The sequence below is a fragment of the Sceloporus occidentalis genome, unplaced genomic scaffold (genome assembly GCF_023333645.1).
Source record: "Sceloporus occidentalis isolate IW3139 unplaced genomic scaffold, rSceOcc1.0.p SCAF_2, whole genome shotgun sequence".
Taxonomy (NCBI): domain Eukaryota; kingdom Metazoa; phylum Chordata; class Lepidosauria; order Squamata; family Phrynosomatidae; genus Sceloporus; species Sceloporus occidentalis.
This window is the reverse complement of record NW_028316982.1, coordinates 117,297,365-117,320,651: the sequence shown is the minus strand read 5'-3', so window position 1 is coordinate 117,320,651 and position 23,287 is coordinate 117,297,365. Positions and strand designations below refer to the sequence as shown.

The 23,287-nt window shown below is 41.1% G+C and overlaps 1 protein-coding gene across 7 annotated transcripts in view; it reads left to right on the top strand.

Annotated features, from left to right (window-relative positions):
- ZMIZ1 (zinc finger MIZ-type containing 1) overlaps nt 1-23,287 on the top strand; it is a 455,177-nt gene that overhangs the window by 310,693 nt on the left and 121,197 nt on the right. Inside the window, exon 1 of one of the 7 annotated variants that reach the window (XM_089510697.1) lies at nt 18,470-18,565. The exons of 5 other annotated variants lie outside the window; for them this stretch is intronic. The gene's annotated coding sequence lies outside the window, so the exon portion shown is untranslated. Of the gene's footprint in view, nt 1-18,469; nt 18,566-19,205; nt 19,225-23,287 lie in introns of those variants that run through there. One more of the 7 variants, XM_089510698.1, reaches the window with a different exon arrangement.

The following is a 23,287-nucleotide window of genomic DNA, read 5'->3' as shown; positions in this document are numbered from 1 at the left end:
ACTCAGCCTTCCATCTTTTCTTAGGTCAGTAAAATGAGTACCCAGCTTGTTGGGGGCAATTGGCTTATACACTGTAAACTCTTAGGGAGTGCTAGTTCACTGGTGAGCAGTATAGAAATGTACTTGCTATTGCTATTACTTTGTCTTATAAATCTGCCTTTATTTTCTTAATTGTCATATTTCATATGTTTTGTGTTGTTTTGTTTTGCATTGAAAGATTGAGAGACAGTAAGCAACTGAATAACAATTTCTAGAGAGAGAATACTTGCATGCCTCTCAGAGGCAATTGACTGACCAGTGCAGAAAACAGGCTGCTGGAACTGATGCTTCTTTTGGAGTGTTTTCCTTTTGCCTTTATAATTCAAATAGAACTTCAGCTAGGTAAGTTACTTGCACTTTGGGCTTTATATTTCAGTCCCTGCAATGCTTCTACAACCAGTCTGGGCAACTGCTGTAGGTCCAGGGAATATTTTTCTTTTTTTGAAATTCTCCAAGACTCTACACAAATTTCTACAAATGCCCACAGAAGTGGTCAGAAGTCCATGCTTTCTTTGTTTTGTAAAATGTGTATTTTCATCTTAAACAGAGCAGTGAGGCCTAAAATGTGTTCCTGGAGGCTCTGAGAAGGAGCAATTCAACCTTGGAGCCAGCAAAAGAGCAGTCTGAGGAATCTGTGTGGTCAAGGGTTATAACAACAGCCGGCAGGGCACATGCTGCCCTTGGACTGCACTTTCCTCGCCCCTGCTGTCGAAGTTTGACCATTCAGGTTTTCTTCTTCTTCTGGAGGATAGTTCTTACTGTCCACTTTATCCTGATACGTATGGCACAGTGTGTAACAGTTGTGTGTATAGAAACATCAGAGTGCGGTGTTTACATGCCGCACGCTCTGATGATGCCCGGAAGCCAGGTGGGTGCTCAGACGTGGGTGGCTTCAAGATGCTCCAGTGGTGCGGCATTTATACACTGCATGCTGCTGGAGTGATATGCAGTTGGCTTCAAGCTGTACTGGGGCGGGAAAAGACGGCTTTTTGCTGGCTGAAAAAGGGACAGATCTTTGCCATTCCTTTTTTGACAGGCTTCAAAGTGGATTAGGGCTGCGGCATGTGTTTGTCACGGCCCCAATCTATTTTGGAAGTGACTGCTTCAAGTCAACCCTTCAGAGCCATCTGTCCCCACCCTCAGGTGTGTGAATTGGTTTAGTTCAGTTAGATTACTTTGGCCCGATACGGACGGCGCGGAAGCGCCATCCTTGGGCCAAAACTAGAGCTGAGGAGCATGCAACAACTGCATGCTCCCCAGCCCTCATTCGTATGGATGGCACCATTTTGAAGGTGTGCCGTCCATACACTGTGTGCGACGATGGCATCACACATGTACCGCCTCCACACAGACTTGCGCGTGCATGACCACCGCGACGCTGCAGGGTGCTTGGGGCAACCTTTCAGCATTGTGGGAAGGAGCTCTGAAACGCGTTTCTATATGGCATCGCCAGTGAAGCAAAGGAGAAAGGGACCGGGCAGCCCCTTTCTCCTCTTCGCCGTGCCTGTCGGGGTGTCTGGGGGCATGAAGCCCCATGCGCACCTCTTTCTAGGCCACGGAGAAGCGGCATTCTGCTGCTTCTCCGTGGCCTGGGAAAGCATCGGGTTGGGGCCTCTGGGCTGCCGGTGAGGTTGCCCTGCTCCCAACCCAGTGTGGAAAGGTGCGGCTGCGGACCACCACTTTTCTGCAATCTGTACCACGCCTTAGATAGTTGTGTCTTCAAAAAGGTACTCAAGGCAAAGGTGTTACTGTGGGTGCATGATCTGAGTGTCCCTAAGACATGTTCAAAAGTTCTTTTAATATGGAATAATGGAGATGTGTTTCTCATTTTAGTTGTCCAACTGAACGATGTTTGAAAGTTTGGTAACAATCCTTATTCTGGTAATTGCAGTTTTTCAGAGTAATCCTCAGTAAATATGACCAAAATTCTCATGCAGAATGTCATTTCCTGTGAGTGTGAGAACTTTAACAACAGCTGTTTACTATAGTCATTGTTTAACTTTGCAAAATCACAGGTGGGGGGTGTAGTAGATTACTATATTTCCTTTTACATTTCTATAGTTTCCCCTCTTCTTTTTCCTAAGCACACAGTACAGGAAGTGGCTTAATGGCAAGCATTATCATTTCTTGTTGGCTCCATGTGGTCTTCAACCAACTTTCTTGTATGTTCCAGATGTTTAAAATTGCTTTCTTCCCAGTTAAACGTCTGCTTAGGATCAGCAAAGTGGGTGGCGTGTGTGTAAAGGGCCCATATATGTGCAAAGAGTTTTAGTCTTTGGGGGCTAGAGTACCAGCTAGAGTGGAAATATTCCCTTCTGCCTTGCTGCTAAATGCATAGATGGAGAGAAATTGCTTCAATTTATTGGGCTCCAAGGGAAAGAATGACTGAAGTCATTTCAGCTACATTTTTAACAATATCTTCCCTGGTTTTCTTATGTATCCTAGTGCTATGAACACTGTCTTGTAGATTTTCTTTCCTTTTCTTTCCTTTCTTTTCCTAGGCTTCCCAGACTGAAACCTCATAAATCAAGTGTCATTCCTAAGGGTCTATCCACAGTACACAATTATAGCAGTTTGATACCACTTTATGGTCTCATGAGGTTTATAGTTTGGTGAGATACTTAGATTTCTCTGCTAAAGAGCTCTTGTGTTGTAGTTCAAGAGAACGGACTAGAGCTCTCTAGTAGAGAATTGCAAATAGCAAACTAAGATACAGACCCCAAAATTCCACAGGATGGAACCGTGGCAATTAAAGTGGTATCAAACTGTTATAATTGTATAGTATAGATACACCCCTAGCCAGATTTCCAAACCTTGGCCATCACTCTGCTACAAAGCAGCACTGGGAGGCATAATTTGCCGTTCAGAAGGAGGGATGCCCTTTCACCACTCAAACTTGTGAAGAGTTCTAATGATGGCTCTCCTTACTTCAGGATGGTGCCTTCCACTGGAACACAGATCCACTTTATGCTTTCCAGACAGAAGAGGTAGTCCCTGTTACTGATAAACTAGTTCCACCACTGAAGTGGTCAGACTGAATTGAGCTGGTGCACCTAGGTAAATGATGAGACGTGGTGTGGCAGTAATGTGCGGTTCTGAGGCCTCGCCTGTAGACTGTTGTGAGGCATCTTAACCCCAGTACCTCTACCTCTTCCATGAGCTTCAAGTATCATGGCTTGAATTTTAGAACAGGTTGTGCCCTTTTAGTCCCTAGCCAAACCATATCTGGTTTGTCATTGGAAGTTGCCTTGGCATAGTTCCCCATAGTTCAGGTCTTCATTGTACACGGGATCAAGTGAACTTCATGAACTTAAGAATAAGAGGGTAATTATCTTGGAGATTGCTCTTGGATTCTTTTTTTCCTTATAGGAGAGATGGAAAAGAAGACACTTCATACAGTAAGTCCAGGGATTGGACTAACCATAAACAGAAGAGGATACTTGAATCTCTTCTACATCTTCTCAGGGATGCTCATCCACCAATTCAGAGTGTTGGGTTAGCACTCTGCTCATGAAGACAATTCTGAGACTACCCTTTGTAGCAATAAGGAGGAAGAGCAGAAGGAGGGTTCATAAAGAAAATGATGAGCCAAAAATCTAAGGGACATCTGACAACTCTGATAAGAAAGTATAAGAAGGAGGACATCGAATCTCATTGTACTTATGGCAGGCTAATCAACCTGGACATATTTCCAGCATTGCCAAAATGTTCTATACTTTTCACCTCTCAGGTGATTTCCTCCAAGGAACTAGATGCCACTTCACCTCAGAAAAAGTCCAAATTGAATTTTCCCCTAGGCTTTGCTAAATGCCCCTTCATACTGTTCCTTGATGCATTTGAAAGAATGTGGAAATTGAATAGGATGATCCAGCTATGACCAGACTAGTGTGTATGCTCATTAACAAGCTCCACTCCCTCTCTTCTCAGCCTGTGGTACTCTTAAAGGTTCCAAATGTGGTTGTTCCATTGTTGCCCTGAGCGACTATACCTGTAGATAGTGAAAGAGACCTCAAGGACCAATCTAACACATATGTTGAGGCAGAATTGCATCATAAGAATTATGAAACTTCCACCATAGGCTTTACTTTAGCAAATTCTTCCTCTGAGATTGGATTCCTGAGAGCTATTGCTCTGGTAGGGCGTAAGCCTATGCCTACACCTCCCAAATATGTTTTTTTTTAAAGAAATTATTTTAAAGCTGAATCTTTTGGCAGATCCAGCTCTGGAAACCTTGAAGCTGAGTGCCAGAGCCGTGGCCACCAGCACTTTGCCCAGAGGGAACATTTGGATTTGGAATTGGGAGGTAAATCCTGGGTCCAAATCCAGTTTGGCTAACTCAGCTTTCAAAGGATCTAAGTTATTTGGAGGACCACTAAAAGAGCACCTGGTGAAAACTAAAGATAAGCTCTTTCCACTGCAAAGTGGAAACCTAAAGCCCTCTGAGCATCAGTTTTCTTTTTGTTCTTATAAAATCTCCTCCAGAAACCACCTCCTGTGGATTCAGATCATGTTTGGTTTGTAACGTTGAATTGTCAGGAACAAACACCTTAATTTTCTCCTCTATTACGTCTGGGAATAGCTAATCTCTAATGCTTTCTTTGGCCCAGGCTAATTCCAGATTGGGGACCAATTTTTTGACTGTACATGATTGTGAAGCAGCAGCAGCAGCACAAGGTACCTTTGAAGTGACCAGGAAAGAGATCTTGGGCTTTTTCTGATAGCTATGCATAACACCGGCATCAGGGCATGCAGTGTCAAAACACCACACCCCATGCTGCCCCCACACCAGAATTTCAAGCTAGTCTCTTATCCCCTTAATGTGTTAAACCTTATGCCACCAACGTCTTTCTGTCAGACTCAAAAGTGTTACAAGATGCCTCTGCATGCAGGAGAACATTTTGGTTGACTTGTTCTTCGTGCAAGTTTATATTATTCAAGCAAATAGGTAAAGAGTGAAGTTACGAGATTCATCAAAGGGTGGATGTGGATGATGATGATGATCCATACAGGGTTCAAACAGGGATCCCTAACCTCTCTGTGGGCACATTTAGAATTGACTGCTGTATATGTGGTGGGGTAGATGTTGCCATTTATAAAACACTGGGAGCCTTCACACACCCTCTTGTGTTCTTATAGGTGTGTGCACTTTCCTTCTCTAGATTTTCCCCCTTTCCTTTCCTTTCCTTTCTCTTTCTCCTCTGCTCCATACCATACAAGTGAATGGGGCAGTTTCTCCATTTTTTTGTATGGCATGGCGGGGAGAATCCTACCCCTTGATCCAAAGGAAGAGAGTCTCTTTCACTCCAGTCAATTTTAGGGGAGGATAGACTGCTCCCCAGTTCAAATGCATGAGCAAATTACTTCATTAATTTAAGTATGGGGGACTGAGGAAGCCCTTGCCCATCAAATACCCTGTTTCTCTTAATAATCACCAGTGGAGGAAGATTTCATCCAGCCTCTCCTCTTCATATGGAAGTGAATGGAGAAACTAGTCTATTCACTTGCAGAGGAGGTGCAGCGGGGACTGGTGAACCTGATGCATGCCACATGGTAAACTGATGCGTGTATATGTAGATGCTTCTTTCTGATGCAAACCAAACAGCTGCAAAAATAATACAACAAGTTTCTAAACATAGATCAATATCAGCATTTCTATATGATTCCACTGTCCACAAAAAAAAAAAATGTATGCCTGCTACGTCTCTGAGATGAGGCAGAATTAGAATTCGAAATAGGAGTGCCATAATGAAGCCTGAGAAAAATATGATCAATTGTTTCTATAATGCCTTACTGGGCAAAGATACTTTTCATAAATTGACGGCAAAGAGTTAAACACCATGGTCTTATAAATGGAGGTAAATGCTGACACAAGGTCTTCAGTCCTTTTTTTCAGACAGAACACCCATCTTTAATTTGCTTGTCCCTTTGCCCATATAACATTGTACATCTGCCCTTGAAAACAGCTCTTGCAAGCAGGAGTGTAGCCAGGAAAGTCAATTTAGCAGAGGTTCCTGTCTGTGTCCTAGTACTGCAGGCAGACAGCCTGGAGCTAGGAGTTATTATCGGCTAAACAGGTATATGAATAATTACTAAAGAGAAAAGCCTGGGTTAATTGCACTTTTTAATCTTGTTCTCATAAATTCTTAGATAATTTTTCTTTTCAGAGGAGGAATAGCAAAAAAAAAATTGACAGCTGCTTTTCCTAATTTGTGGGGATTGTTATTTATTTATTATGATGTATATAACAGTCTCTGTAAATGAAGCATTACAGTTATGTTTATGCAAAATGTTTATATCCATCCTTCTTTCAGAAAGATTGAGCAAGCATTTGTGGAGTATCATTTGTCCTCACAATCTCCCTGTGAGGTAAGATAGACTGAGAAGGAGGGTTAAACTACATGTAACATTAGAACCAAAGCAAAGTATTTCCCTGCTGAAAATTATTCTACTAAACCTGCTGGAGTCATGCTCCACATCTAAGATTCTCAGGACATTTTTGCATGTATGGAAACCTATGCTAGATGCATACCTATTGGTAACACTCCAAAAGCTGACCTTTGGTCAGTGCCTGCCCTTTATCTCATGGAAAGTGATCTGATTCATGGTCAGAGGGTCAGTGCTGTCTCACATCTTTTCCTCACATGCCCTGTTGTAGGCTATGTGAGTAGTATGTATTAGCCACACTAACTTAATCAACCATGTTGCCTGACATCTTCCTTAGGAGTCTTTGCCATTACAATCCTGTGTTTTAGAACAAGGATATTTAGACATGAATGAGATATAAAACAAAGAAATGTGAGTTTATATTCATGTGTAGCTTTATATTCATGTGTAGCTTTCAAATAATTATTAGATGAGTATTCGATTAGATAGCAAGTGACACAATGGTTTGAGTGTTGGACTATGACTCTGGAGACCATGGTTTGAATCCTGGCTCAGCCATGTAAACCCACTGGGTAACATTCTCTTGACCTCAGAGGGTGGCAATGGCAAACCCCCTCTGAAGAAACCTGCCAAGAAAACCCTGTAATACGTTCGCCTTCAGCTCACCATAAGTCAGAAACTACTTGAAGGCACACAACAACAGCAACAATTTGATAGCACAGCAAGCTTGAGCTCCCATTCAAAACCAAAATGTCTAACTGAGGCTATTGTACTTTGTATATGTCATGAGATGACACAACCCATTAGAAGCTATGATAGTGCTTGGTAAAGTAGATGGCACTAGGGAAAGAAGAACCCTTCATTACAGCTGGATAAATTCAAGGAAGCAACAGCCCTGAGTTTGTAATACCTGAGCAGAGTTGTTAAAAGCAGGATCTTTGGGAGAGACTTTGTCAAGTCACCATAAATCAAAACCAACTTAATGGCAATTAACAATAGCAACAGTTAGATTTCTTTAGCACTCTACTTTTATTGTGTGTCGGGGGGGGGGGGGGACACATATAACTGTCAGGTATTTCCTGAATCAGTTTCATAGAATTTGGCACCACAAAGTTTATTTTTCACTGTTAATCATCAAGAGTTTTCTTCCTTCTGCTATTTTAAAGTGACTGTGTGTGTGTGTGTGCGTGCGTGTGCATCATAACAATCCTCATGCGTGACAATATTTGGGCTTCATATCTGTGTAGTAACCACTCCCCCCCACACACACACATATAATTTTTAATAGAGGCATAAATAATGGAAATATCCCAAAACTCATTTGGTTTGGCAACTGCTCAGCTGCATCCTGTGGATGGGGATTTAGTACACAGATGTAAAGCCCAAATATTGCCATGCATGAGGAGTGATATGGTTTTTACTACACCTGCATGTAGCTGGTGACCCATAGTGTTAGTTCAGGCCATTAGCCACACAGACTTCTCTCTTTTTCAACAGCTTGTTTTTGGACTTCCTTTTATTTTGACAGATCTAAATTATAACCATGTACCACACTTTTTATGATCCCTGGTCTTCTGCTTCAACCACTGCTGCCACGTCCCCCCCCCCTCAGTAAATTCAACACACTTGGGGTTTTTTCCCTCTCAGTCTACTAGGATGCTGTTTTTTTATTCTTCTTCTCTCAGTTGACTTGGCTCCATCTAGTGTTGGGTCTTGCAAATGCAAAGTAAAAAAAGATGGTTCCGCTTTTCAACCAATTCCACCTTTTGACAGTCCAGTGGTCACTAACCTGTCGGATAAGCAGGAGCCTCTTGTGTATGGTAATCCACCAGGAAGTTGGTAACCCTCTTGTCTTTTCTGCAAGCTTGAGACTACAAAAAAAGGCATGGTTTTTCCCCTAGATCGGCTAGCAGGCCAAAGTGCAGGGCTCACATGAGTGCTTTCAGTCTAGTAGGTTGCAGATTGCACATACCTGTTTTACCTTCTTGCAAGTTCACAGACTAGACAAGTAAGTCTCATGACAGTGGGATAAACTCTTGTACTTTGACAGTGAACTTCTTCTTTGTTACAGTGGAGAACTTCTATCCAAGTTTTCTCTGTGTGTGTCTCTATGAGAGAGATAGAGATAGAGAAATGAGTGCTGGGGATTTAAAGCATTTTCTTTCAGGATGGAAAGTGAAGCTGGCAAACATCTGGACACTTTTATGAGGCTTGTCAAGTCATTGAAAAACCTGATTAATCATCTTCCTTTTAACTGATTAATTTCTTATTAAAACCTCAATAGTGTTGTTCCCCCCCCCTCGAAGTATTAAAGGAAGTGTAAGATGATGTGTAGTTTTAGCTTGCTTTGTACTGAGACTGAAATTAAGCACCTGAGAACCGCTGAGTTATCACACCTGTGTTCCGCTCAGGATGTCAGGCACCTTTTACCTATCACAAGTCACTCACTGCAAGTACTCAGTACCTCCCAGACTTTCAGAAATTAATTAGCACCCCTTAGAAAATTGGATAAAAAGGGGGAGGAGAGCCTGGAAGATTGTCTACTGAAGTGCCAAGCATTTCAACCCAAACTTCAGGCACAGGAAAAAAATAGAGTTACATCTCACTTTCTTTGACATTCCACATGTAAAGATGCCAGTGTATCTGTTATTTTAAAATGCATCAGGCTATAATCGTTGAGTATGCAAATAAGCATAGAGGAGAGCATGAATTCTTTTCAGCCACTGACTATGTAACTATGGATGCCACTCAAGTTGGAAGCAAGAGATAGGAAAAGCTTAATGTCCATTGTCTTGGGATCTCATACTGTACACCCAAGGTGCCCCCATGGAAGTATACTAAAACTTTACTGATAATGAAAGTGTGTGTGTGCGTGTTAATTGCCTCCAGACAAACTCAATGTATGGCAACCCTATGAATGAGTTTATCTCCAAGACACCTTATCCTTCACAGCCCTGCTCAGGTCTTGCAGAATCAGGGCCATGGCTTCCTTGATTGAACCTATCCACCTGGAATGTGGTTTTCCTCTTTTCCTACTTTCTTCTACCTTACCTAGCATGCATGTCTTTTCCTGTGAGTCATGCCTTCTCATGATATGCCTCAAGTATGACAGCCTTAATTTGGCTTCTAGAGAGAGTTCAGGCTGAGTTTGCGCTAGGACCTACTGATCTGTCTTTTTAGCAACCATGGTATCCATAGGTCTCTTCTCCAGCACATTTGAAATGTGTTGATTTTCTTCCTATTAACTTTCCTTACCATCAGATGATAGGAAATACAGTGACATGGATAATTCTAACTTTACTATTCAGTGAAATAATTCTTTCATAACTGCCTTTCCAAGTCATAGGGCCCATACAGACAGGCTAAAATAAAGCTGCTTCGGGTCACTTTGGAGGTATGCTGTTTAAATGATGCATGCGTCCTAAGAGGCCAGAAGCTGTGCCAAAGCCATGCTCCAGTCCTAAGGACCGGAGTGCAGCTTTGGTGCCGCTTCTGTCCTCTAAAGATGCATGTGTCATTTAAACAGCCTATCTCCAAAGTGACCCGAAGCAGCTTTATTTTGACCTGTTTGTACGGGCCCTTAGTCATCTTCTGATTTCTTGACTGCAATCTCCATTCTGATTAATGATTAATGACTGATTCAAAGTGTGGAAAATATTGTAACTTTTTCAATTTCTTCATCATCTAATGTAATTAAAGGTATGATTTGTGCTTTTTACGATTTGATTTAGTTTAGTGTGCAACTCATACAATTCCTTATTTATTACTATGCTTTTTTATGTTGACATTTCATAAGAACATGGCATTGTTCAAAAAAGGAACATCAGTAATATTTAACATTTAAATACTGCATTTCAAAAATACATACCACTTCATGTATATCCTTATAACAGTACAACAGTACTGCTAAGCCAGTACAGTCATCCACATATTCAATATGAGCCAGAGGCTAAGAGAATAATGGCTTGATTAAGAATACCTGGGTTCATAACTGAAGACTTGAATCAGCAACCACAAAACTTATACCCTTTGCCTTTGTTGTGGTATATATGCACTGGCTTCCTACCTGTCAGCTTATATTAATGAGTTTGAGGGAACCTTGGGGCTTGTATGCACACCTCAGGGATTCCTCAATGAAAATATCAACAGTGGCAGAATAGGGCTCAACAAAAACAATTTGTTCATTTTGTGCTGATCTTCCCTTGTAGTGTGAAGCAACAGATAGTTGGTTGTGTTCTAGAGGTCAGTCTCAGTTCAGTCACATTGTCAAGAAAGCCCAACAGGCCTGCCATGGTATGCTGTATGAACTATCAGAATCCTATGTAGCATGCAAGGCTCAGTAGAAGAACATTCCTTAGTGGATATATATGTGAAAACTTCAGACTTGTTTTCTGTTCGTTTTATTTAAAATATTTATATGTTGGGTTTCCATCAAAATTGTTTGCTAAGGCATCTCACAGTTCAAAATGTTTTTAAAATTACATGCACAGTTAAGTAAATGAACACGCGAGAGCATGAAAATTTCATGGCAGAATTAACAAACAATAGCCAGCATGCATAGAATTGAGGCAAAAATAACTTTCTGCCCCACGCCTTAGTTATGTATTGTAGTGATTTGAACATGGCATAGTGATTATAGAGTGTTGTGTGAGACTTAGGAAATCAAGGATCCTCTCTGAGCCATGGAACGCACTGGATATACATTGGCCATATAATCATCCTCAGCCAAACTTACCTCTCAGGGTTTTTGTGGAGAAGAGAACAGCCACATTCACTGCCTTAAGCTTTATTGGAGGGAAAGTGTGATATAACAAGCAAATAAACTTGTCTAAACAAGAAATAAATAAAGTGGTGGGTCTTCAAGGGTGTGAGTTCTAGGGCTGGATTCCACTAAAGAGAACAGCCTGTTTCATGTAATAACTGGGTCTCAAACAGTAATGTGATTCAGAGCAGGACTTCCTTAGCTTGTATGTAATGAATTGAAGCCTATATCTGCTCTTTTATGTTACATGTTTTGATTCCATACTATAATAACAGCCAGCCAGTGTGGTAAGTGGTCTGAGTGTTGGACTCTGGAGACCAGGGTTCGATGCCCAGTTCAGCCATGAAACCCATTGGGTGACCTTGAGCAAGTTAACATGCTCTCAGCCTCAGGGGAAAGGCAATGGCAAACCTCCTCTGAACAAATCTGGCCAAGAAAGCCCTACAATAGGCTCGCCTTAGGCCAGGTCTCCGTAAGTCGGAAATGACTTGAAGGCACAAAGCAACAATATAATAACAACAATGTGAAATAATTAGATCATTTTTGTGTGGCATCCATCAAACTCCAGGTTTGGGGGGGGGGGTGGCTGAATAAATGTTTCCAATTAAAAAAATTAAGGGGGGAAAAACAACCATCATACTGTGCAGATTGCAGTGAAAAGCATAGCTCACTGGCCTGTTCTTCCTTCTCACTAGAGCAAGTTGCTCCCCCAGTTCAGACATATACTCCCTCCCTGATACTAAAAGACTTTGGTGGGGCCTTTTAAATAGTTATCCCTATGAGACAACCTTTCCTGTGATGTAATCTGACACACAGCCGTCATTGGGGCTTAAACATAGTAATCTGTGAAAATGATTGGGAATTTGCCCTGGAGGGGGGAAGAAGACCTGTTATGATTAATTTCCACCAATGATAAACCACTCCTTGTCCAAAATGCAGTGTGCTATGAAATATGATTTAATCCATTTAACTACAGTGCTTGATGCCTGTGACAACTGTGACTCAAATGTCATCACAGAAAGTGATATTTCAAGTGGCATGGTGGGATTAGAAACCTGCTGAAGATTTGTCAAAAGCAAAGTAAGTACATAATTTCTAGATAAGTGATTTGTCTATTCTAAACCACTTCTGCTAAAAAAAATGAAGGAAGTTAGAAATGAAGAGAGGGAGGGGGTTTAAAAGTAAAGCCCTGAACTCAAGCACTGGAGAGTAAGTATATATAGTAGTATTCCAAGGGAAGACCATTTAATATTGAAGTAGAAAATCACATACATTTATAAATAGCCCACATACTGGTAGAAATTAATGGGAGATGCCCCAAAGGAGAAAGAACAGGAAATTCTAGTGGTTTCCCCTCTACATTTTCTTGTTAGAAATCCCAATTCAGTTTGATTCTGATACTGAACAGTGTCTAATATTGGAATGTTTTCTTCTACTTTTGCCTCTTCTTTAGAAATTAGGAGGCAGAGTCTTCTCTCAAATTACCATAATAGTGTTGGTTTTGTAGTTGTATAGCTGAATTCAGTTACCCATACCCCGTGGTAGACAAATAAGTGATGCAAAGGAAGAATTTTCCACCTGTCCGCACTAGCAAAAATAATCCAGGTGCATATCAGAGTATTTTGTTCCAGAGTCACCCCATTACCACCACACATCCGATAATAAATTTATCTGAAGCGAAATGGATGTCCACACATGGCCCCAGCGTGAATGTGAATTGCCACTGCTTTGTTATCCCATTCTCCGCAGTGAGATGGCTGTATTATTATTTGAAAATTAGAATTCTGAGTGAGGCTTAGACTGGAAAAGAATGATATTGGCCTGTTACAGACTGCCAAAATAAAGCTGCTTCGGGTCTCTTTGGAGGTATGCTATTTAAATGATGCATGGGTCCTAAGAGTCCGGAGGTCACGCCAAAGCCACACTCCATTCCTAAGCACCGGAGTGCAGCTTTAGTGCAGCTTCCGGATTCTTAGGATGCATGCATCATTTAAATAGCATACCTCCAAAGAGACCCGAAGCAGCTTTATTTTGGCAGTCTGTAACAGGCCCTTCTTTGGATTTATGCCTTCTGTTTTGGGTAAAGAAACCTTGATTATTACAGTCGCTTATAAAGTGCTCTTCATTTGGGTGAAAAGTAATATAAGATCAGATAGATTGGCATAGCCTGAGTGGGACTAACTGAGTAGCAAGTTGCTTCTGACTTTCTATCTGTTTCTCCTACCTGATCTCAGAAACAGGCAGAGAGCAACAAGAGAAAACATGAAAGACGTTCCAGTTCACCATGGACTCCAGACAGCACAAATGGTCAATTTGTGATATCCCGGTCCAGTAAGGGAGATCTACATAGGGAAGCTGTCCTCAGCGTGGGCTGCCACTGTGTATGCAGATGCTTGTCTGTATACATCTCAGCATCACAATGATCATCCAGGCAGTCAAACTGAGAGAGGCATTAATCAGCACAAGAGAGGAAGAATTGTTTTCTAATATATCTTGAGCCTAGGCATTTTACACATGGAAGAAGTCTTGTAAATAACTATAAAATGTCATGCTATGGTTTGGTGGCTTTAAAACAAAACCTAGGCTGGAGAACAGTATTTTCTGACATACAATAACTAAAGGGGAAAAAACACCTCCTGCCAAATTTGTTTTTATTTCTAATGAAATAAGCCAGATAATTCCTAGCAGCCAACCGTCTTGGTGAGAAGCCTTAGTGGATTTTGTGAGGGTTGTGTCTGAAAAGGAAGTGGCTTTTCACCACAGGATGCTGTGTCAGGAAAAGGTTGGTTCTTGGTTGGCCACAACTTAAACTGCCATTTTCCCTCTAAGACTGGGGAAAGGTGTCACTGGCTTCCTGTGTATGTATTTCACAGTTATTTGCTACCCATAGAAAACATGAGCATTTCTTTAAAAGACAACACTTTTTTGTTTCATATAAGAGCCCTTACATTCCCCTCCCATCAAGATGGGCCAGTATTACTATCATATGAATAATAATGGTGTTGAGGAGTAATCTGAATAATTTTTTTTTACAGTAAGTTTGTAGAGCTTGTTCGTGGTTCGGGGATAAACACCTGTCTAACTACTCTCTAGCCATAGCATACCCATGGCAAGAGCAGTCCCAATTAGAGTTCAAAGTGCAAAAGTAGTTTGCATTAAAGTAACTCAGCAGGGGGACAAGAACAGAATCTTGCCCTTCCCAGTAGGCAGAGACAAAAGCAACCTGCTGCAGCCACTCCCAGCCTGTTTGTTCTTCCTCAATAACCTTTGCCATCTTGACCATATTTTGATGATGCATGGCGACATGCATCCCAATTTTCATCTGTGAAATATTAAAGAGTAAGGCATGGTCATCTCTACTATAGGCCCATCAGATGCGTATTCTTTGAAACACTTGCTACACCCTACACATTTAATGTCTGAGACAGAGAGGTCCAAACTACATCAACAGATGGGTGTGCTTGGTAGGGAAGGCTCCCTGACCACAGATAAGCTCTACAAACTCACACTCTTGTCTCAACCTGACCTGCAATAGTAGCATGGCCTGAGGCTTCTTGTTGAGACCAAGAATGACATAAAATTCAGTGAGTTTTGAGCCAATCATGTGTGACATGTATGTTTCTTTCAATTATCTTTTTTTAAAATAAGCAACAGAGAAAATGAACCTTCTGCTTCAAAAGAGGTGGTTGGTAGGACAATCCACAACCCCTCTTTTTTCCAGGCAAGAGGTTTACCCAAAAAAAAAGGGGGGGGGGAGAGCATGCAATTCACACTTTTCATGTGGCAGTTGTCTCTTTAACAACTATCCATAACATAATGCACAAGAGCTCTCTTTTTCAAGTGCTTTCCCTAAGAGGAGAGGTGTGTAAGTCTTAACTGCAGTGTGAATCACCTCCTGTCAAGTGGTAGCTTTCTTGGTCAACAGTTTGCCAAGTGGTTGAATTATGCACATGAAAATCTCTTTTCTTCAAGGCATGGCTTGCAGAAGGAACCTTGCCTCTCATAAACTGTAACATTCATGTAGAAAATTGAATCCTGTGAAAATTTGTCTCAGCAGTAATTTGGACTGAGTACTCCTCTGCATAGAAATTTCACTCTTAATCGTTAGATTTCCCTGGCTATGGGTCACTGAAGTCCCTCTTCGACCTTACAGAGTATTGTGTGGTATTACGTAGTTAGGGCTGGTTGCTCTTTAATGCCTGTTAAATTGTAAGAAATCAAGAATGCAATCTCACAAAAACATTGCAAGCAGCATGAGGATATAGGATCTTTGGAACATATAAAATTGGGGGTAACAGTCTAAGCTGGTTAAATCAGATGATAAAATGAAATATTACTTTCTAAGAATCTTTATTAATTATTCTCAATTTTTGATGAGGAAAATGAAGAACTGTAACATTAAGAACTGCTTTCAATTCTTACCTAAGCCACTAGTGAGATCCTGGAAAATTTCAAAACTGTTTCTCTGACACTAGTTGGCAGTGATGTAAACTCAAGTCAATTGACTCGGACTCAAGTCTGACTCAAATCACTTCAATGGCAACTTGGACTTAATTTCACAGTAAATGAGACACTGACTTGACTTGTGACTAGTATGTTTTCAGCAACTAACTTGCTGGCCTAACTTCCTCCAGAGACAGCAAATGCATTAGGTAATGGGCTTGAGGTGGGAATTGATACCTAGAATGCTGCACATCAGAGGAGCATTCTAAAACCTTTGAAAAGCTTTTGAAATATCCTTCCTCCTCAAGCCTATTGCCAAATCTGTTTGCTATTCCCTTCTGAGAATTATTTTCACCTAATTTAGGAGATTATCACACATAGTCTTACCATGGCTAAAACGTGCCTAAATCATTCATAAAGTGTGACGGTGTGATTGCCAATCACACTTGTTTCCTGTTATTAAATTGTCAGGAAGGCATCTCACTCCTCTCCTGTCATCAAAGTGTTTGCAGAGCAGCCATTTCTTCAATAACAGAAGTTCCCATTATTGAAAAAAATGGCTGCTACGCAAATGCTTTGGTGACCGGAGAGGAGCGGGATGCCTCTCTGATGATTTGATAATGGGAAACAAGCATGACTGGCGATCACACCTTCACGCTTTAGGAATGATTTAGCCACATTTTAACCATGGTAAGCCTCTGTGTGATAATCTCCTTAGTGCATGTTTTCTTGATTTTCTAGTTATTGAAACTATATACACCACCACTTCTTTGTTCCTATTGAAGTTGGCTTCCCGACTTGAGAGTTGACTTCAAACTTGACTTGAAAGTATCTTGGAAGAACTTGACTTGAGACTTGGAGTAGCAGACTTTAATGCATCACTGCTGGTTGGTTAGGCTCTGGTGGATTGCTCTTGCTGAAAATTGACAATAAAATCTCATGTGATGCAGGGAGAAATAACAAAAGCTTGCTTTTGTTATTTCAAGCGCGACATCACATGTGGAATATTAGTGTGATGTGTTCAGCAACTAGAAACGAATATGACTGTCATGAAGTAATTTGTTTAAATACAAGCATAGTCATGTAAACCACCAATAATGGTGTAGAATAATTTCTTCCCACTGAAAACATTTTAAAAAACATTTGGGGCTGATTCATCACCCTTCCTTTTCACACAATTCTCACATTTGGTTGTGGTAACTAGCTAGTTTGTAGTCACGCAAGTGGGAGACCTGTTCAGCTCTCTGCCTTAGGCCTTCTTACCTATTCTATGGCCCTTCTTCATCTTCATTCTGCTTGTTCAGAGCATCAGGTCCCTTGTTTTCCTCTGCTATGCCTCATTATTGGCAGCCTTGGATATGTCATCTGCGGGCTTAGGTTCAAGTGCCTGCTTGAGAAGTTGTCTGATAAGAAATGCAGGCACTCTTTCCAAGATGTTGTTTTCTTGTAGCAGTTTAACTGCAACTAGGAGATTCATGACATGGGGTGTTAAATTATTTATGTTACAACTATAGGTACTCTCTGCTTAGATGAATAGCATTTAAACTGGTGCGCTGGCAATCCAAGTCCTTTACTTGTAAAACTAACAAAATCTGTCAGTCCTCCAAAGTATGAGGATTGTGTAAATTTTAATACCGTATCCTTGTTTTGACAAACATAGAAAGTCATGGAAAGGTGCATGGATCAATGCTCACAACTCATCCTTAACCTCTTGAAATCATATCCAACCACCCCGACTTCTTAGATTCCCCACACACAAACAAATATTGTGTAACATATCTTAAAATCTAGAGAGTTAAAGCAAACAAGATGGATGCGATACTTCAGAATCTGAATTCTGTGCCTCATTCGACATTGTATACTTACATTCTGCCAGCCTAAAGACTTCTCCCACAAATCACTTCTGGGTTTGGGTGGTGGGTGAGGGAAAATAATGTATAAAGGAAGCTATCTAGGTCAGAGAAAGGCATAATTACTGTGAATTTGGCTGTGCAGTTACAGTGCTTTTCTCCAACCTAATTATGTGTGTTCATTCTTTCCTGTGTTACAGTTCCAGACATGTGTGAATGAGGGCCAAATAATTAGGTTTCAATTGCTTCTCACTTGTAGTTTGCGCTCAGCTTTGACCACATAAAGGTTTGAATAAATACTGAATAGTCCCTAGAGAGTACCTGCTGGATGTGAAGAATACAGCCCAATTGAAGCTCCAGCTCCAAACACACACACACACACCATTATTTCCAGATATCGTAATTGATGAAATGGCAACAGCCCCCTCTGTTTTGTTCTACCAAACAGTGATTCATGCCAAAAAATTGTGCCTTTACGAATTTTGCATTCTGGTAGAGATGGTGCGTATTCACTTCCTCCCCTTCCTTTTTGTGGGCTGATTGCCTTCATTCAGAAAGCCACCAACGTCGCCACCTCCTCCTAAAAAGCAGAACCTTCCTCCTCTGGCCGCTTAATTAGCATGACTAGTTTGATGGATTTAGTCAACAGTATTTCTAAATAGGGATGGGGGAAGACCCTGCCCACCAGCTTTTCCCCAAACAGAAGCCCCTTTTGACCCGGAACCCTTACGGCTTTGCTAGGCACACTCAAACAAGTGTTTCTTCTGATTAATTGATCAAGGGGGTTTATTTTAGCTTCTTGGCTGCGCACCAGAGAGCATGCCTTTGTCCTAATATTCCTAGCACCACCCCTCCTTGTAAGTTTGAAATGTGAGATGCCTGGATTTTTCCCCCCTCTCCCTCTCCCTTCTTCTCTTTCTCTCTCCCTTCTGGCAAAGTGGCTGTATGTCTGCTTGTGTGTATCTGTATCTATGAGTGCGTATGTGTGTGCGCATGTAAGTGATAGATGGGTACAATGGGAGAGCAAAGGGATGGACCACTAGAGACAGCAAAAGGAAACCATCAGTACCAGTAACATGCAGTTGAGGTGAGAATTTTCCTGGTGTTTGATTCCCCTCCCCATTATGTTTCCCATCTTTTCCCAGTCATGTTTAGGGAGGATGTGTGTGCAAGGCGCCTCTTTCCATTTTTGCAACCGCTGCACATACACACCCTCTTCAAACAATGTCATGCGGATGTCACGGTGTGCCCTCTTGCTTGTTTCAGGTCTGTCCGGGTGGACAGTGCGAAGTTCTAAAGCTGAACCTGATTCTCTTTTTATTGTCTCTGGAGGGTTGTCGCTGGGAGCACAAATAGCCCGTTGGCAAGTACGGCATGAGCCCATTAGCAAGACTCCATCTGTGATTGGTTTTGCCTGGAAACCGGGAGACAAGCAATGAATAATTGATGTGTGTTGTGCAGTAGCTGGACAGGCAAAGAAAAAAGAGAGAGGGAGAGAAAGCCAGCGCAGGATGCCCTCAGAGGGGGGAGAAAGGGAGAGAACAAGCTTGAAAATAGCTACTGGCTGCCTTGTGCTGAGATTAAGGTAGCCCTGGCTTTCTTTGTTCTGCACTACATGGTTTCTGCCTAGAAGTGTCTTCAAATAGATGTGGCCTTTTCCCCCCTCCCTGCAACAGGAGAAATAGCCCCCCTCCTGGAGATGGGGGAGCAGAGGACGGCTAGTTTTGAATGAAATGTAACTTGTGGGTAAGTTGGCTTCTGTGGAGGGGAAGGTGTGTGTGTGTCTGTCTGTCTGTCTGTCTGTCTGTCTTCACTCCACCTCCTGTGTGTGTGTGTGTGTGTGTGCGCGCGCGCATGGGTATATGTTTGTGTCTCACCCAGTGTATGTGTGTGTGTGTGCATGCGCTGTGCATGAGACAGAGTGAGAGAGCATTGTGGGTAGGAGTGTATTGTCAGATGGCAAAGGCAGTAGCAGTGGATGAAAGGCAAGGCTTAAAGTAATAAACTGGGGCATGTTTTTGTACAGTTTCTACTCAGTTTCCATTTTGTGACAACAGTCTCTTTAAAAAAAAACACCCCCAATAACCAGTAATATTCTTGCCTAGGAGGGATTTCATTTTTAGGGTAGAAATCCTGTCCTGTATAACCAGGTACTGTACTTGACAAAATGTTTATATTTTAGTTATTTTGCCTGTAACCATGGTGAATGGATTTTGTGCAAGGCAACAGTGGCCTTTTCCTTCATCCTCAGCATGTCTGCACTCCCCCAAATTAGCTCAATTACGATGCACCAAGCTGCTAGACAATTAGCCACTGCCATTGTGTTTTGACAAAATAATGATTATTTGAAAGATTAAACTTTCTGTGCCAAACCTTTGGCAGGCATATGTCAATGCAAAAACCTTTCAAGGTTGCCAGCCTACCAATATGATGATGGTATTAAGTGTTATTTTTAAGATGGTATTTCCCCCCCCCCCTTAAAGTTGAGCACAGTTAATAATTATTATATAGTTGATTTTTTAATGTATACATTTGCATGCTATCAACTAAACCTAAGCCCAGTCTACAATCACTTGAAGAACAAAATGCACAAGTTCCTCTTAGTAACAACAAAACCATTTTTGTTGTTGTTTTAAATGCTTGGTAAGTGGAAATGATTGATGGTCCTTTATTAACGTGACTAAAAATCTGGCATGGAAGAATTGCACTTGCAGTTATGTAAGTAACCCAGAAGGTTTACCACATGTTGCTAAAGTTAGCTCTGCCAATGTTTTGATGTGTGCACCTGACTGAGACCATGGCTAGCCCAGGTGGAATTTCAGCGCAAACAGTATCCATCAATATAATGAGTCAAATAGGTGTGGCCTGCAGTAAACGGCTTGACTAGTGGGTATTTCTGACAGAATGGATGAGCATCTTTCCAACTGCTTGGGGCCTTATTCTTATCACCCATAGAGTCCACCCCAAAAGGAAGTTCAGGCAATCCGTACCATCCAATCCACAGCAGAATTTGGCATCAATTAGAGCCTGATTCTAAATTACTTAGCTTTCAGTAGACATTGGCTGAGTCTGAACGAGCTTCAAAATAACGAATGAATTGGGATTATCATTTTTAACAAGTATCAGTAAGGAATCCTAGAAATCTGGTGTTTACTGCATGAACTGCATGTTTTGCAAAATAGTATGAAAATAACAAGAAATGCTCCTTTTTCCCCCAGATATTACCAGTTTTGGTTCTTAACAATTGTTAAGATTTTTCCATTATTTTCCTCAATGGTCTGGTGGAATGAGAGCCAGGGTGAGAGTGAAGCCAACCATTATATCCAGGGCCCGGCCCATATTCTTCCTTCCTTCCTCCATCCAAATTATATATATGCGTGTGTATGTGTTTCACTTCAGTTTTTCCAATTTTTGCCTTCCAGTCTAGCATATCAATGCATATGGTCTCTTGAAGTATTTGTATGTTGTACAATTTGCAAACATTTCCCGCATGCAACAGCTTGTTTACTCCTGCTCCTTATCCAGGGATACACACTACAAGGCTATGTATCATCTGTCAAGACTAGAGAACCAGGTTTGCCCTTACTTGTAAAGTGCCCATCCCATACAATATTTTCATCTTTCCAATGAAATGAACAGTACCAAATCACTCATACTGGTTTACCTACCATTGGCTATCATAAGGGACGTCCCTCAAGTAGTATTATCCTCTGCAGTCTTAAAAATTGACAACAAAATGTTTAATGGCCATCATGTACGTAGAACTTAACGATGGAGTGAACACAGTGGATTCTTGGCACAAGATCAAGTTCCACAAAGTGATTGTCAAACGTAGTAGGGAAAGGCCATATTAGGGCTTTGGTCTTTAACATTTAGGTTAACAGTTATTTGCTTTGGCACACCAGTATGGAAATTCTGAGTTGTGTTGTATTTCATTAAGCGGAGAGATGATCACCATGTCTCCCATGTTCTGGTGTAGCTAACTTCTTTCTGTAGGCAAGAAATGTTAATCACATGCCAACACAAAGACTGTTGTGTAGTGAGGTATGTGACCAGAGAAAGAAAAAGACTGAGTTTTTGCAGGTAGCTGGCAAGCAGTGGTCCTGGCAAAGATCAAGGATTTTTTTATGGATTTTGTTTTTTTCACATTTATCATTAACAATGTTTGGAGGCCAGACTGTTCACCTAGGCTCTAATGCTATATTTGTATGCATAATAGATATTGGAACAACACAACAAAACATGTTAAAACTAGGTAGCTATAAAATATACTGTTTGAATTAGTGGTGTTTTAATGTGATAGTGTATTTAATTGTTTAACTATTTGTATCACCAGACTTTTGGTTGTATATTTGTTTTAGCCTTCTTGTAAACCAGATTGGGTCCCATATTAAGACAAAGGTGAGATTAATGATTAAAAATAAATAAAAGTGACCATGGAAAACCATTGGATGACCTTGGATGAGTCTCACACTCAGTCCCAGAAAAGCTTGTGATAACCTTGTGATAGTTTGTCATACGTCAGAAATGGCTTGAAGGCACACAACAATAACAACAAATAAAATACTCTTTCCTCAAAAAAAAAAAAAAGTTCTCTTCCCATCATGAAGGGAAGTGACAGAGAACAAATCCACAGCTTCCCCCAGTTCAGAAAAACTCCTGGGGAGGCATAACTGCACTGTCCATAACCATTTTCTGAGACGTGGAAAGCCATGCAAGCAAGTGAAAATTTGCAGTTAGGAATGCTATTTACAGACTTTCCCCATAAAGACAGGGAATTCTCACCACAGGTACGTATACATAATCAAACCATATGAATGTTTGCAACTATCATTTTCCAAGATGGAGTAAGGTGCTAGAAAGTTAAGTTAGCTCAGTTTAAGTCATCACCTATTTTATATTTTTTAAGTAGACTTTTAAAAATAGTTTGTGTAGAGATTCCGAGAATGGAGTGTGAATACAACATGTGTGTTTACTGATCTGTGTATCATACAGGTATATATGTCAACAAGTTAGGATGGCCCCTTCTGAAGTTTGCATTGGATGGTAAAACTTGATTTTTTATGTAATGCGTAAAATTACTTTTTATTAAAACAGGAGAAATATGAAACTTGTGTAGAGACAGACAGATTCAGTGACCATTTAGAAAATAAACCAGTGTTAAGTTTCACAATTACTCATCTTTTATATTTTATTACCCATCCATCAAACAGATTTCTTGTGCATTTTGAGCCCTTTCTGCTTCTCTGAAGGTGTAAAGGGTGAATAAATTCTGTGGAAAGAGGAGAGGGTCTTTCACTTTACCCCCTTAGAATGTGTCACCAAAGCTTAGAGCTGTTAACCGGAGCTGTTCTTTTTCCTTAACTCGGTCCATAGATAAAGTCATGGATAAAACTCCCTGAATACTAGGGGTAGCAAACTTCAGCAGGTGCAAAAGCAGTTTTTCTCCCCTTGGACCTTCCAGGGACTAGGCTGCCAGAGATGTTAAAAAATGAAAACCAATCCACTTCTGTTTTTGAAAAAACAGGATTTTATTTTAAATAATGCAGGATTTCCTGTAACCTATTAAAAGGTTGACCTTTGTAGTTATTGTTGTGTGCCTTCAAGTTGTTTCTGACTTATAGCAGCCATAAGGCAAACCTATCATGGGGTTTTCTTGGCAAACAGGCCAGTCCCGGCAAATGGACATAAATAGGATGTTAGGAATGAGAATGCACAAAAACTGGTGGCAGACACATTTCAATCTCCCTCTCTGGGCATTCCATCTCAGACCTCAGAACAGCAGTCCTTGAACAAAAGAACTACAAAG